General features: G+C 42.0%; 1 long non-coding RNA gene across 2 annotated transcripts in view; it reads right to left on the bottom strand.

Moving 5' to 3' along the window:
- LOC123332835 overlaps positions 1-6,653 on the bottom strand; it is a 60,703-nt gene extending 54,050 nt beyond the window's left edge. Inside the window, exon 1 of one of the 2 annotated variants that reach the window (XR_006549927.2) lies at positions 5,653-6,653. This is a non-coding gene — a long non-coding RNA (uncharacterized LOC123332835). The remainder of the gene's footprint in view (positions 1-5,652) is intronic. The other variant, XR_006549926.2, reaches the window with a different exon arrangement.
- Between the last annotated feature and the right edge of the window lie 9,078 nt (positions 6,654-15,731).

Genomic DNA, 15,731 nt, shown 5'->3' with positions numbered 1-15,731 from the left:
ATTTTTTCCAGGTCCTCTTTTCACTCCCCACATAAGGAGGCAGAGCAAAGGTTTTAGAATAAACACAGCGAGCTTCCAGCTGTGCTCCGCCCACGACTTTAATACTGTTCCTTTAGATCATCCTGTTCTGACAAGGTGTGAAATCCTAGCCAAGGCTGATAACTTGGCTGCCAGAAAGTTCAGTCTTCTTTCACAGCCCTAGGCAGAATTGAGGGGTTCTGTTTCCTTTTTAAAATAAAAAAATATTTTTTAGTATAGTCTCTTTTTACTGCAGGCTCTGCAGGGAGCATGAGGTAACCTTTGCCCCTGAAGCTCCAGCAAATAACCTCAAGTATTGGGACAGGTTCTCATTTAGCAAGTTTTGTCCAGTGTTTCAGGCTCTGAAACTTTAAGAGACACATAGAGGACCTAAAAAAAAAATTTCAAAGAAGAACAAATTTTGTTAAAGAACTGGAGAATTGAACCTAAGAGGAAATGGTAAAAGATTAACATTTGCTGGCTAAGGGAAGGAAGAAAGAGGAGTAATTAAACATGGAAAACTGGATGACTGAGGCTTCACCCAAACAACTTTACTTAGGAATTTTTATTCTTGCTTTCTTGCTGCTGCTGCTAAGTCGCTTCAGTCGTTTCCGACTCTGTGCGACCCCATAGACGGCAGCCCACCAGGCTCCCCTGTCCCTGGGATTCTCCAGGCAAGAACACTGGAGTGGGTTGCCCTTTCCTTCTCCAATGCATGAAAGTGAAGTCGCTCAGTCATGTCCGACTCTTAGAGACCCCATGCACTGTAGCCCACCAGGCTCCTCCGTCCATGGGATTTTCCAGGCAAGAGTACTGGAGTGGGGTGCCACTGCCTTCTCCCTTGCTTCCTTAAAAAAAAAAAAAAATCAGGTGTGGGACTCAGAATTTGACAAACTGTCAAAAGTTTAACATAAAATGTCTTCCTCAACTTTCTTCCTACTAATTCATTCATATTTATTGACTACCTGTTATGTACTGGGCCTTCTGCTCTGACAGTCTTATTTTATTCTAGCTGGCATGAAAACATATCCTTCTAAGAATGGTAAACATGCCAAGATGCTCCTTTATTTGAGACAACATCTCTAATATAGTTCTGATAAAATGTGGCAACCCCAATATAAACGCACTGTTTCCTTACATGGCATTTACACTTCCACGGTTTGTGCAAAAATGCCTTTTCCAGTCTTTATTTCCTTGCTTATCTCACCTACCTGCCTCTCCTATCCTGTTGGTCTACCCATCTTTGCCTGAACATGTCAAACCCTTTCATGCAGTTCCCTTAGTTGGAATGCCTTTCTCCCTCTCTCCTTCAATGCTTTGAAATCCTTCAACTTATAAAGCTCACCTGTAGTCTTCTCTGCAAAGGCTTCTGTACCCTTGCCATTTAAAATTAGTAATTTTTCCCTCCGTGATCCTCTACTGTGATGCTTATACTAGTGTGGCACTTAACTTTCCTTTGCCTTATGATGGCTTGTTTGCATGTCTCACAGTAAGTTTTCTAAGAGCAAAGACTATGGCTTACTCTTTGTGTTCCCCTCAGCAACTAGGTGCATGCCTGGTGAGAGTTATTACCACTCAGCAAATATTTCTGGCTATTTGAGTCTTCTGGATCTACAGCAGGTTCTCAATTCTTGGTCCCTTATGGTCGGGGGGACATGTGGCCAATTACCACCAATGAGTTGTAAGTAAAGTGATGGGTGACACATCTGGGCCAAAACTAAATCACCAATGCAAGACCCTTTAGGTCATCTTTCTTTTTGCTACTGTGGCTGTTCATGCTCTAGAGAATAGTTCCTCACTCCTCTAGGATAATGTCAGCTTATAACAGAGCCTCAGCTGATCTATGATGACCATAGTGAGTGAACAAGAAATATGTTATTTAAAGTCGCTGAGCTCTGGAGGTTGCTACAAAGTAAAGCCTAGCCCATCCTGACTAATACACTTGTAAATGGTAGTACTGTGAGTCTAGAACTTTTGCAAAATCCATTAGAAGCAGTAATCAGTAATTATATCAATTGTAAATCAAGTAAAATCACCAGACTTAAACTCAACTGTCAGGAGAGGCATTGTGAGGAGTATAGGATGTAGAGCTCATTAGGGTTTGCAAACTGGCTGTAAATGACCTTGGTCACGGATGCCCTCAGAACTCAGCATTCTCTGACCTCAGTTAGAGCGTACGTACTTACCTTGTGGTACTGTGCAGTAATCAGAAATGGTAAATGAGTGGTACCTGGTACATGGTGGTACTCAGCAAATTGTTATCACAATTGTTTTAGGTGTGTTTTGCACGTTGGACCGTGGGATGTGAGAAACTACATATTTCAGTTTAAACCAAGATACTGGGACTTCGCTGGTGATCTAGTGGCTAAGACTCTGTGCTCCCAGTGCAGGGGGCCGAGACTCAATCCCTGATTGCAGAACTAGATCCCACATGCCACAAGTAAAGATTCCACGTGCCACAACTAAGACCTGATGTAGCCGAACCAACTAATTAAAAAATCCCACCAAGGTGTTCACTGCTACCCTTCCACTCATCAGGAGCAAGTTGTTCCCAGCAATCTTCTTTCATTCAACTTTCAAAAAATAAATTTGGGTCCCTATTGATCTGTAAAAATCTATGAAACTACGGTATGTGAAAAGATGATAATTTATGTATAAATATAACTTCTCATTCAGAGAGGAACATTTTAATAAGTGATTCAACTTTATGTGCTTGCTAGACACCAGTGACTCATATTAAATAAATAGATGCACTGAAAAAAGGGAACGAGAGGGGAAATAAAAAAACTCTGGATGAAAATGGGAATCATCAGCTTTTGAGGCTCCCAATTATACTTATAAAATTCAAAATAATAATTCTGGGTTTGATGATAAAACCTCTGAATATGTTGTCTTATGCCTTCTTGGTTTAATTTCCAACACTTGCTCAAGTATAGTGAACTATTCTTCCCAATATGCTTCAGTAAAGATTTCTAACAATCTGAATGTCACAATCCCAGGAGAGTTTACAGGTCCTACCGTGACATTTTCACGACTTGATTACACTCCTGGCTGTGAGGGGACATGACCTCAGTCTCAACGTAAACAGAGAATGACTCATCCTTCTGAGGCAGCGAATAGCAACTTGGGTAGATCAACACCATCTTTATACTTCTTACTACACCAGTAACTTAGAAACACATCCCCTCTGAAGCATTTTATACCTATTTGATAAGCGCTGAAAGAAACACTGTTCTTTAGAGATAGGTTCTTGTTTCTAGGCTTTAGTCAGAGGGAGGAAAATCTCTACTATATTTCCCAAACCAACTAAAAGGATCAATTTTTTTTTTTTTAGGTAAAATTGGTATATAACACTATGTTAGTATCAGGAGTACAACATAATAATCCAAGGGTTGTATACGTTACAAAGTGATCAACACGTAAGTCTAGTTGCCATTCATCTATAGAAGAGACCCACTCACCATTTTATACACCCCCCCCAACCTTCCCCTCTGATAACTACCTATCTGTTCTCTATCTGGGTGTTGGTTTTGTTTCTTTTTTTAGATTCCACATACAAGTGATATCACACAGTATTTATCTTTCCCTGCCCGATGTATTTTACTTAGCATAATACCCTCAAGTTCCATTCATGTTGTCATAAATGGCAAGATTTCCTTTTTTCTTTTTCCCTTTTTATGGCCGAGTAATAGTCCACCGTCTGTGTGCATATATCACATTTTTTTAATTCATTCATCCACCAGTGGTCACTTAGGTTGTTTGCATATCTTGGCTATAGTAATCGATGCCACAGTGAGCCTAGGAATGTATGTATTTTTTTCAAATTAGTGGGTTTTTTCCCTTTGGATATATTCCCAGAAATGGAATAGCTGGATATGGTTGTTCTATTTTTAATCTTTTGAGAAATATCCATACTATTTTCCATAGTGGCTGCACAAAGATCAACTTCTGTAATAGCACAGAAATGGAGGAGAGGGGAAATCAAATAAAACACAGAAGCACACCCATTCAGTGTTCTCTGTTCCCAAATTAACCTCCCTCTCTGTGTTCCCTCTCTACCTGCTGCCCTTTGTTCTCACCTGTTCAATGAAAAAAAAAAAATCAAATTGAATCAGGAATGCTGATGAATTGCTACATGCCAGATATTTCATTTAGTCTTAAGGATCTAAAAAGCTGACATGTTTCTCTTTCCTCAAGGACCTTATGATTTAGTGGCAAAGAAATAGAAGGAAATTAGTGTATATTATCCAGTATGATGAACTAGGAAGGCTCATTCATTCAGAATAACATTTTCAACGTGTGTTGTTGTTCTCATGGGGAAAAAAAGCAAAATACAATATTACATAAATAGTGTGATCCTAATTTTGTAAATAATATCCACTCATGTCCTCATACAGTCAGAAAAGATATGAGGATAAACTGACAGGCTGAGCACATCTGTATGCTTTTCCTTCCCCCGCCAAATTCCATCTAAATGCCAGTCAAGAAAAGTTACAATCAAAGATTAGAAAATATGAAGATATCCTGGAAAAGAGAATGAAGAATTGGATTGAAAGAACAATAAAAGCGGAGGTGGAGTGGGGCGGGCCGGGTTGGGGGGAGTTGGGGTTGGAAAGCCAGCAGAAGAACACTGCTAAGATACCAGCCGTTTTGTACACTAACCTTCTAAAGGAACTTCAAGCTCAGGGTTAACAGTACAGGGTAGGGAGGGGCTTTGTCAATTATCTGGTCAATATATTAAAAGATGGCATTATGAACTGATGGGCTTATCACAATCCACCATGTCCTTCATATACTGAAGTTCTGGCAATAACATATCTGCTCCTCTGTTAAAACCTCAACAATTCGACTCCCCTGGTGGTCCAGCAGTTAAAAGTCCACCTGTCAGAGCAGGGGACACAGGTTCGATCCCTGGTCTGGGAAGAGTCCACGTGCCACAGGACAACTAAGTCAGAGTGCCACAACCACTGACACGTGCATCCCAGAGCCTGTGCTCTGCAAGGAGAGGCCACTGCAACGAGAAACCCACACACTGGAACAAAGCGTGAGCCCCAACTAGGAAAAGCCTGCATGGGGCAACAAAGACCTAGTGCAGCCGTAAGTAAGTTAATCAATTCTTTTAAAAACAGCCTCAACAACTGCTTCCACCAGTGAACCTGGGTGGTCTCCCATCAGAAGAGCTGATTCTGGATGGAGAAATAGGGAGGAACTTGATGACTATATTCGTACAAGAACTGGAGCAGAAAGAGGCGACAAGAAACCACAAGATGCTTCCGATAAAAGAGGTTCCCGGACCTCAGCTGCTGAGGAGACTCCCACAGCAGGATAATCTACCTGTACAGAGGCAGTATTTTATTCTGCACACCCTAGAAGCTGGCTCTTTGATCAGAACTTTCATTCACTATAATGATTACTGCAGCCATAAAATAGAAAAGCAGGCTGGTGAGAGAAATAACCAGACTTCTGGCTTATTGAACGTACAATCACCATGCTTAAAACTGGGCTGAATATCCAAATGACTTGTTGGGCTGCACCTGGAAGGCCTACAAGGCCTACACTCGCCCAGCTTCACGGCTTTAAGAAAGCGCCTGGAGTCAGCAACAGAGACATTGTTTAATGGATGGGGGCACTCACTTGTCTGCAGCAAAGTCCTGGAGCAGCACCTCACCGTGTGCGGCTGAGGGTGGGTAGGACATGGAGACCTTCTGCACTCCAGGGCAGAAATCGCCGAAGATAGGGGAACTGATGTCAGGTGGGCTCATTAGTTACCAAGGAGACCAGCAGAGGGGCCACCCCTCACTGCCTCTTTGATAAGAACAACCATCAGCTGGGGCCTGGGGCAGGTAGGCAGTTCAGTCCTGTGAGTAGGGCGTAGGTGAAACAGGCACTGATCAGGCAGGGGATGTACAGAGGGCAAGAAAACAGCCATCTGGAGTGGCCTGGCCAGACATGGGCACAGATGAATATTATTTTAATGAGCTGCAACATTCAGCTGAGGAACTCTTTCAAAACAGGACAAAGATATAAAGAATTTCCAGAAGCTACTACATCTGTCTAGAGAGTTTTGTAATGGAAGGAACAAAGGCAGTAGATGGAAGGCCATTCAAAGTCAGAGAAGATTATTTTTCAGAGCTGAAGAAACATTAACTCAAGGGTTTTTATGTAATTTGTTTGTTTCAATTCATTTCAGTTTTTGAAACTTTGGGTTTCAGGTTGTCCCATCTTTTGGGTTAGTTGAAATCAGTATTTGGGGATTTCCGTGTCTTTTAGTTTTAATTTTATTTTAATTATGTAAAGCATGTAGATAGTTCCAATGTCAAAACTATTTTTATTTTTTTCTCAGTATCTTTCATTAATTTGCATTAATAGTCTGTTTAAGGTGTTTTCCAAATGTGCAGATGTTTTACGTTTTTATGAAGTCAAACCTGCTTTTATTCTTGATGACTTATATTGCTTAGAAAGTTGTTAGCACTTCCAGAAGTGACTGTCCTACTAGTGTTTTAAATGTGTATGATCTTCCTGTAAATAACATCAGATGTGAATATGTGGGACTAGATTGATTTTCTCCTGGTTGTTGTTTAGTTGCTAAGTCATGTCAGACTCTTCGCAACCCCATGGACTATAGCACACCAGCCTCCTCTGTCCATGGGATTTTCCAGGCAAGAATACTGGAGCGGGTTGCCATTTCTTTTGCCAGGGGATCTTCCTGACCCAGGGACCGAACCTGTGTCTCCTGCATTGCAGGCAGATTCTTTACCACTGAGCCACTTGGAAACCTTCAAAACTGTTTTTAAAAGGCACATTCAGACCAGTCTATCTTCCAATCTTATCTCTCCCATGCTGTTACCTCCCTCTGCCTAAAGGTAAACATTTTAAAAAATTAATTTTGTTTGATACTTTTGAGTGTTTCTTTTTTAAAATATATAGGCATTTATGCATATATAGTTTTATCCTGTTCTTTTATAAAAATGACTTTATTTATTTAATAGACTTTATTTTTTAGAACAATTCTAGGTTCACAATGAGATTGAAGGGAAGAGATTTCCCATGTATGTCCCTTGCTGCCCTCACAACAGAGCCTCCTCCATTATCAGACCTCACAACTACTGAACCTATAGTGATGGATTATTATCATCTACAGCCCAGCTTATATTTGGATTCAGTCCTGATGTTGTACATACTACGGATTTAGAGAAATTTATAATGGCATGTATCTACCATCATGGTTATCAACCGCTCCTTTTTTTATACTCTAAACTCTATTGTTTACTTTGACTATCTTTTTATACTCTAAACTCTGTTACTTACTTTGACTTTTTATCTTATTAAAATATCCTGGATAACATTCTATAATAACATAAAGATATCACTCATTCCTTTACAATTGTATGACATCGTGTTATGTGGATGTACCTTAGTTTTTTACCTAACCATTATTCATAGTCAATTGGGTGGTTCCAGTCTTATGTAATTACAAACAGTACTGCTGGAATGAGCAGATCCAAGCATTTAAACTTTTGAGTTTTTGCCAGAGTATCTTTGGAACGAATTGCCAGAAGCGTGATTTCTGGGTCAGAAGAAAAATACAAATGTAATTTTGTTAGATTTTGTGTTCCCACCAGTAACATAAGAGAATGTCTTTTCCCAAGCCTTATCAACAGAATGTGTTGTCTAACTTTGAGACTTACCAAACAAGTGAGAAATTATACTTTACTTTTTCTTATTATAAATAAGGTTGAACATTTTTTTCATTATTTAAGTTATATTTTTCATTTATTTGTCTATCATTTATGTTTACATATTTTGCTCATTTTTATGTTAGATTAAATTACTTGTTATTTGGAAATGAGGGACAATATGATCATGGTATATAAAAACTTGTGGGACTAAGGCCAAAGTGACACCCAAGAAAAAATGTATAGCCTTAATTATACTGATTAGAAAGCAATAAAGATGGTAAATAAATCATCTAAGCGTTCAATGGAAGACACTACAAAAAGTGACAAAAAACTGGAGCCTATTATACAGAGTGAAGTAAGCCAGAAAGAAAAACACCAATACAGTATACTAACGCATATATATGGAATTTAGAAAGATGGTAACAATAACCCTGTATATGAGACAGCAAAAGAGACACTGATGTATAGAACAGTCTTTTGGACTCTGTGGGAGAGGGTGAGGGTGGGATGATTTGGGAGAATGGCATTGAAATATGTATAATATCATATATGAAATGAGTCGCCAGTCCAGGTTCGATGCATGATACTGGATGCTTGGGGCTGGTGCACTGGGACGACCCAGAGGGATGGTATGGGGAGGGAGGAGGGAGGAGGATTCAGGATGGGGAACACATGTATACCTGTGGCGGATTCATTTTGATATATGGCAAAACCAATACAATATTGTAAAGTTAAATAAAATAAAATTTTTTTAAAAAGTAGACTAAAGAGCATATTTTAAAGAGCAGCAACTGAGGAAATATAAAACTAAGATAAATAATAAAAAAGTAAAGGCCTAATTTACTGAAGATAAAAGAATGACAAAGAATGCTTTTAAAGTACAATAAAGATCTTTTGATAACAGCAGAAAATTGTGACATATAAAACTTACAAAACAAAGCAGCTATACTCCAATAAAAATTTTAAAAAGAAAAAAATAACTGACAAAGCAAGACAGAGTCCTTTTTGAAAAGACCTAAAACCAAATGTGTTGGCTCTTGGGAAAGATCAGTACATGAATAAGTAGCTTTGAAAAAAGACTAGTAAAATGGCTTTGACTTGTCTCATCAAGGAGAAAGTGTAAAGACAGAAACAACAATGGTAAAGGATTGGAACGGTGACATGCCTACAGAATCAGAGGAGACTTTAAAATTATAAGTGATGTAATTTCAAACTATATATAGATACTGGGCTTCCCTGGTGGCTCAGATGGTAAGGAATTTGCCTGTGGTGTGGGGAAGATCCCCTGGAGAGGGGCATAGCTACCCACTCCAGTACTCTTTCCTGGAGAATCCCATGGATAGAGGAGTCTGGTGGGATGCAGTCCATGGGGTCAATGTGTTTCCTAGGAAAGTGTACATTATAAAAATTGATTCAAGAAAAGGAGATAGCCCTATACTAATCCCTACAAAAGCTTGAAAGAGTAATCACAGTTGACCCACTTAAAAACACTGTGCCGAAAATGTTCTGCTTCTGCCTAGAATGTAGATAGCTGGGAAAACCTTTGTTCTCACTCTCCCACCAAGAAAATGTCTGAAAACCTACAAATAATAACTTTTCTTGAATCCATTGAAGGGCTGAAGTTAGAGGGGAAAGAGCGTGAAATCAAAGGAAGAGCGGGAACCCCCAAAGGAAGCTGGGCATAAAGTCTGGCTAACCTGTGATACAGCCCAGGAATAAGAGATGTGGAGTGTCACGTAAGCCAGTATAAAGGATCCGGTTAATGTTTTTAGTGAACTGTTTAATGTCAAATGTGGGCTGACTTGAGAGAACAGAAGCACTGGGAGGTGCAGGTGAAAGGGAGGTCGCACCTACTTTTCTAGGTTCTCTTCTGTGGACCATCGCCAAGCTGCTGCATGAATGTCAAAATGCCACCTAAACTTTGTTAAACAGCAGCTTGGAGAGAGAAGGGCAGCAACCATCCCCTGCCCCACCCCACCGCCAGAACAGAGGTGACCCCATGTAGCTGGGGTCAGTAAAAAGAAAAAACCCTCTACTTCTAGAGGAGGGTCAGGAAGCCATCCTGAGGCCAAATCTTGAGAGGAGACTAATGTTGGAGACACATGAGACATGGGTTTAATCCTTGAATCAGGAAGATCCCCTGGAGGAGGGCATGAAAACCCACTCCAGTATTCTTGCCTGGAGAATCCCATGGACAGAAGAGCCTGGTGGGCTACAGTCCATGGGGTCACAAAGAGTCGGACATGACTGAGCACACACATACCATATTGAACAAAGGGTGGGACCACTGCAAAAGCCTTCACCCCCAAGACCCAGGACCACAGAGCCTACCTAAGACTAAGGTGGACAGGATAACAGAGAAAGCCTCTGACCCCACCATCCAGCTAGCAAGCACAAGTCACAGGCAACAGTACCCTAGTGCTGAAGGAATGGGCGAGTGTGAAGACTCCTTGAGGGCACACAGTGAAGCTCTACAGTTGAGAGCAGAGGAGGAACACTGAAAAAACAAAAGCCCTCAAGCAACCCAACCCTCAATCCAAGCACTAGTTAACACAAGAGGAATTGGAGAATAGTAGTGTGCTGGAGAATCCCAGGGACGGGGAAGCCTGTAGGCTGCCGTCTATGGGGTCGCACAGAGTCGGACACAACTGAAGCAACTTAGCAGCAGCAGCAGCAGTGTGCTGAAGGGGAGAAGGCAATGGCAGCCCACTCCAGTACTCTTGCCTGGAAAATCCCATGGGCAGAGGAGCCTGGTAGGCTGCAGTCCATGGGGTCGCTAAGAGTCAGACACGATTGAACGACTTCACTTTCACTTTTCACTTTCATGCATTGGAGAAGGAAATTGCAACCCACTCCTGGAGAATCCCAGGGACGGGGGAGCCTGGTGGCCTGCCATCTATGGGGTCGCACAGAGTCGGACATGACTGAAGTGATTTAGCAGCAGCAGCATCAGTGTGCTGAAGGGAACCATAGTGACAATGAAATCCAAACTCAGCTCACATCTTGACTAGACTCAGTTGATCCATTTCACTGATAGGTGAGCACAGAAGGAGGTGTTCCATTTTGAGGTACAGTATGTTACTTCTCTTAATCTCTACTGTCATATATACAACATCTGACATTCAATTAAAAAAAAACTACAAGATATAAAAAAGGGAAAAGAATATCTTAGAACTAGTGGTTTTATGGGTGTGTTCTTATCAAATCTTTGAGGATCATATAATCACACTATCATTTAAGTTATCCAAGAGTATTAAAAACCAGGGAGGTGGGAAATTGAATATCAATATTAAAGAAAATTTCATGAGGTGGGACACAGAACCCACTTCATATTTACAAGTCACTGGCCATCACACTAACTGATATAATTTAGGCAGTCAAAGCTACCCTGGCTTGAGGCTTCTGCTCCCATCCAAACTGGCCACAGAAGTATGGTCCCTGTTCAGTTTTCCAAGGATCCATAAAGAAATGAAATCTCTTCTGGCTTGTTTCTGGATTAAATTAAAGTTAAGCTCTCTTTAGAATAGAATTTGTCTTGTTTGATCCATAGATAGAACCTGATTTCCTCACCAAACCTTTACTTATAGAGGGAGCAGCCCATAAGCCATATTTGCTAATTTGATTTTTTTTTAAACATTGTTTGAAAGTTTGATTTATCTTGATTACTAAGTTTTTTGGTGGCCTCAGAAGTTGTATGCTCCGGTCGAGTGCCTCCTGTGCCTCACCCTTTTCTGCATTGCTGAGTTCTCTGCCCTGGAGACTCACTAGGTTCACTCCAGAGGGAGTCCGAGTCTAGTGTGCTGGTCTCATACCTCCTTACCCTGCAATGCCACCCATTTGCTGCAGTTTGTCTTCTGCCAACCTTTCATGCCTTTATTTAAATCTTCCTGAGTGAGTGAGGGGGGAAAGAGTGAGGCTGGGGGGAAAGGATCAAAAGCAAAGAAAACAAGGAGCAGGAGGAGGAAGTGGCCAGTGCCCAGTGAACCCACAAGTGTGAAAGGCTAATCCAGAGATCACTCAGTGATCACCACCGTGAAACCAGACCGGGTGACATCGCTCGCCACACAGACAACTCACCTTCCTAACTAGCCATAGAACTTCACTTCCTAAACCCAAGTGACCTTAGGAAATCTGGCCACTCTGCCCCAGCTCTTGGCCCCGTGCCCCTCCTATACAACAACTTCTACACACCATTAGCTTCCTTCCAAAGTCCCCATCCACTTCTCATCCAGAGCAACATGCTTTGCCTGCTTTCAAGGGAAGGGTGCTGGCCCATGTGTCCAGGAAACGAAGACTGGAATGCAGAGGGTTGTTTGAAGTTCCAAGGCCTCTTACACGGGAGAGTTTGAAAGAAGGGTGAGGTTTCTGGGGCTCTGACGTAGAACGCAGGACAGCACTTGGAACTCGGCTGCACTCGATGTTCAGAACAGCGCTGGTGGGTCAGCCGTGCTCAAAGGAACAGAATGTTGAAAGTGTGATTATGTTTTAAACTAGTCTGGCTGTCAACCAAATAACACAGCACTGCCTGCTCTCAGGTCAGGCACTGCTGCTAATTGGTGAATTTTAATGAATGATAATGATAAATAAACTAGCTTAGAAGGGAGACATCACTGTTTAGGTGAATCTCTTGTGGAGGGGGTGGGAATCAGGATGGGTGTCGGGTCTTGGCTTCCACTGGGTCCCAGAACATTTGTTACAGGTCTCTGTCCATACCCCTCCTGGAGTATGCATTTTCTCATCAATCCCATGCTCACTATATGAACTTAGGTGAGTCACACATCTCTTGCCCTGTAGGATTCTCTGCCTTAAAAGGAGTATCACTGGCTCCTTCCTCTCCCACTCAGTGCTGGGCAGGTGGCAAGGTGGGCAAGCACAGGAAAGATGCCCTGGGAGTGAAGGCAGGCCCAGAAGGCAGGGCTGAGCCCAGGGAAGCCCAGCCAGAGGCCCACGGGTCTCCCAAAGTTGGCTCTTTCAGGGGATGTTTCTGGTGTTGGACTCTTTATTGGATTTTTTTCATTTTTTCCAGGTTCAGAGGATTTGGTCTGCTTTTTTTCCTATCATCACAACTGTTCTTCTGCTGGGCTGTCCACCCCTTCGAGGCTGACGCAGACCAGGAGGCTTTCTCTCGGTGTTTGTGCCACTTCATTGTCACAGAAGCAAGCACACATCTACTTTCATTTTTCACTTTTAAAAAATGTTTCCACTGTGAGTGATTATGAGGAGAGAAGAGCGAAACCACAGCCCAGAGAAGAGCGAAACCACAGCAGTTAGGATTGTTTAACACTACAAATCACTGGTTTTAGTTATCCATGGTCACTTTTGAGGCATCCAAGGAGACACTCATAGAACAGTGATGTGTGCAGTTGAGAACTAGGCAGAATATCTACAATAAGTAATTATTTAATAATTTATATATTTAATTATAATAAACGTAATATGCCCAAATAGCTTCAACATAAATCCTTAACTAGTATGTCTCAAGTACCATGAAGGAGATACACAGTTCTCAGAAATACTTCATATTTCTATGTTGGTTTTTCTAATCTATTCTCTTCATATACTACAGATTCTCTCATACTTTCTCCTTGGGCCTCCACCTCATCCTCAATAAACTCAAGTATTCTGAGTCCAGGAACTCACTCTTGAATTTATATAAATTTTATGCAAAATAACTAAGACCTTCCACCATTCCTGAATCTTGCTGAATCTTGCTCTTTCCTATTCAGTTTCTCACCAAAACAAGCCAAAAACCAACCACCACAACAAAATACACTGCTCTGAAATGACAGACACCTCCTTAAAGGATTTGGGAGAGAAAGGAACTATTGATAAACTAGAAGGCACTAGTAAACCTTTATTGGAACTGGAGGAGAGAAAATGTCCTTGCTCAAATATTCATGCGACCACAAGAACTAGGCCTGACTTTTCATAATGCCTAGTCTGATTCATCCTCAGGTTTTGGTTTGAAACAAAGAAGCCCAACCCTGTGGGTGGGAAGTTCTCAAAGAGAAGGCAATCCTTCTTTACTCTGCTGCTGCTGCTGCTAAGTCGCTTCAGTTGTGTCCGACTCTGTGCAACCCCAGAGACGGCAGCCCACCAGGCTCCGCCGTCCCTGGGATTCTCCAGGCAAGAACACTGGAGTGGGTTCTATTTCCTTCTCCAATGCATGAAAGTGAAAAGTGAAAGTGAAGTTGCTCAGTCACGTCTGACTCTTAGCAACCCCATGGACTGCAGCCTACCAGGCTCCTCCGTCCATGGGATTTTCCAGGCAAGAGTACTGGAGTGGGGTGCCATTGCCTTCTCCACTCCTTACTCTAATACCTGATTATAGCTCGGAAGCACTGCCATTTACCTGTTCTTGGGACTCTGCTCCTAGTGCAGAACTTTTAGTTGAAAACCCTGGATCTTTTCCAGCTTCTTGGAATTACAGCCGTGATGGTAATAACAATCATAGTGAGGATGACTGTAGCTGACTTTGACAGGGCGCTTGCTATGTGCTCCACGCTGGGTAAACATTTAACTCTGATCATCTCCTCTGGTCTCCAAGTACTAACAAACTGTTTACCTACAGTTCATTGCCTACTGCTGCCTAACAAGTTGCCCCAAAACTTAGCAGCTTAAAACAACACATGCTTAATCATCTCACAGTTTCTGTGGGTCTGGAATTTGGCCACGACTTAGCTGGGTCCTCGGCTTCAAAGTCTCTCAATCAAAGTGTTGCTTAGGGTCTCGTCACCTCCCTGCTCAACTGGGCAAGTCTTTCATGTCATTTGCAGGCTGCAGTTCCTCCCTGGATGGAGTAACTCAAGGCCTCAGCTCTTCACTGACTGTCAGCCAGAAGCTGCCTTCTCATACGGCCCTCTCCAATATAGCGACTTTCTTCCTCAAAGAGTACAAGCCACAAGGGCAATAGAGAGAGTCTGCTAGCAAGAGAGAAGTCACTGTCTTTTGTAACCTAATCTCAGAAGGGCCATCCCATCACCTTTGCCATATTCTCTTGGTTGGAGTCAGGTCATTATGTCCAGCCCACACTCAAGAGGACATGGATCCCAGGAGGGAGGGATCTTTGGGGGTCATATTAGAAATCTGTCAAGCTCAAGACCAATTGGATCTAAGAATTCCTCTTTAAGTTTAACTGAAGGTGCTCAAGAATTGCACCTTGAGAGGTGGACAACATTCTCTATGCTAATAATGACTATACTGGCAATGTTAGATAGTGGAAAGAAACATATATTTGATTACAATTTTGAATATAACAAAAAATTGGAAAAGAAGGGAGGAGTTGCTTTAAGATTATAAGGATAAAATCAAGACCGGAAGATGAAAGTTAGTTGAGGACAAGGATTGAAGCTAACAGAGATAGAGGTTAGGAGGTGAAATGAGGACAGACTGTGTATCATTTTTTATCCAGGAACCTCTCTCTCTCCCCAAGCCCACAAATGAAGGTAGAGCTGAGGAGATAGTGGTTATGAGGCTAAAGGGTATCCATGGAACTTCCACTAGGGCATTGCACAAAGAACTGTTTCCATTGGGAAAGTAATGGAAAATAATAATAATGCAGTAGTGGAGTAGAGGAATATCAAAGAGGAACTGAAGAGAATCTGTTTGGACAAAAGTGACCCAGAGTCACCCTGGGAAGGATTTTTGGCAGGAATATGCCAAGTGAAAGTGAAAGTTGCTCAGTCAGGTCTGACTCTTTGCAACCCCATAGACTATATTCTCCAGGTCAGAATATTGGAGTGGGTTGTCTTTCTCTTCTCTAGGGGATCTTCCCAATCCAGGAATATAACCCAGGTCTCCTGCATTGCAGATGGATTCATTACCAGCTGAACCACAAAGGAAACCCAAGAATACTAGAGTGGGTAGCCTATCCCTTCTCCAGTGGATCTTTCCAACCCAGGAACCAAACCAGGGTCTCCTGCATTGCAGGTGGATTCTTTACCAACCGAGCTATCAGGGAAGCCCAGGGATATGCCAGAGCACCAAGTTAAAAAGAAAGGAATCACAGCCTGAACCAGATCTGGCATAGGACTA

The sequence above is a fragment of the Bubalus bubalis genome, chromosome 3 (genome assembly GCF_019923935.1).
Source record: "Bubalus bubalis isolate 160015118507 breed Murrah chromosome 3, NDDB_SH_1, whole genome shotgun sequence".
In the NCBI taxonomy this organism is placed as follows: Eukaryota; Metazoa; Chordata; class Mammalia; order Artiodactyla; family Bovidae; genus Bubalus; species Bubalus bubalis.
This window is presented reverse-complemented; position numbering and strand designations above follow the sequence as displayed.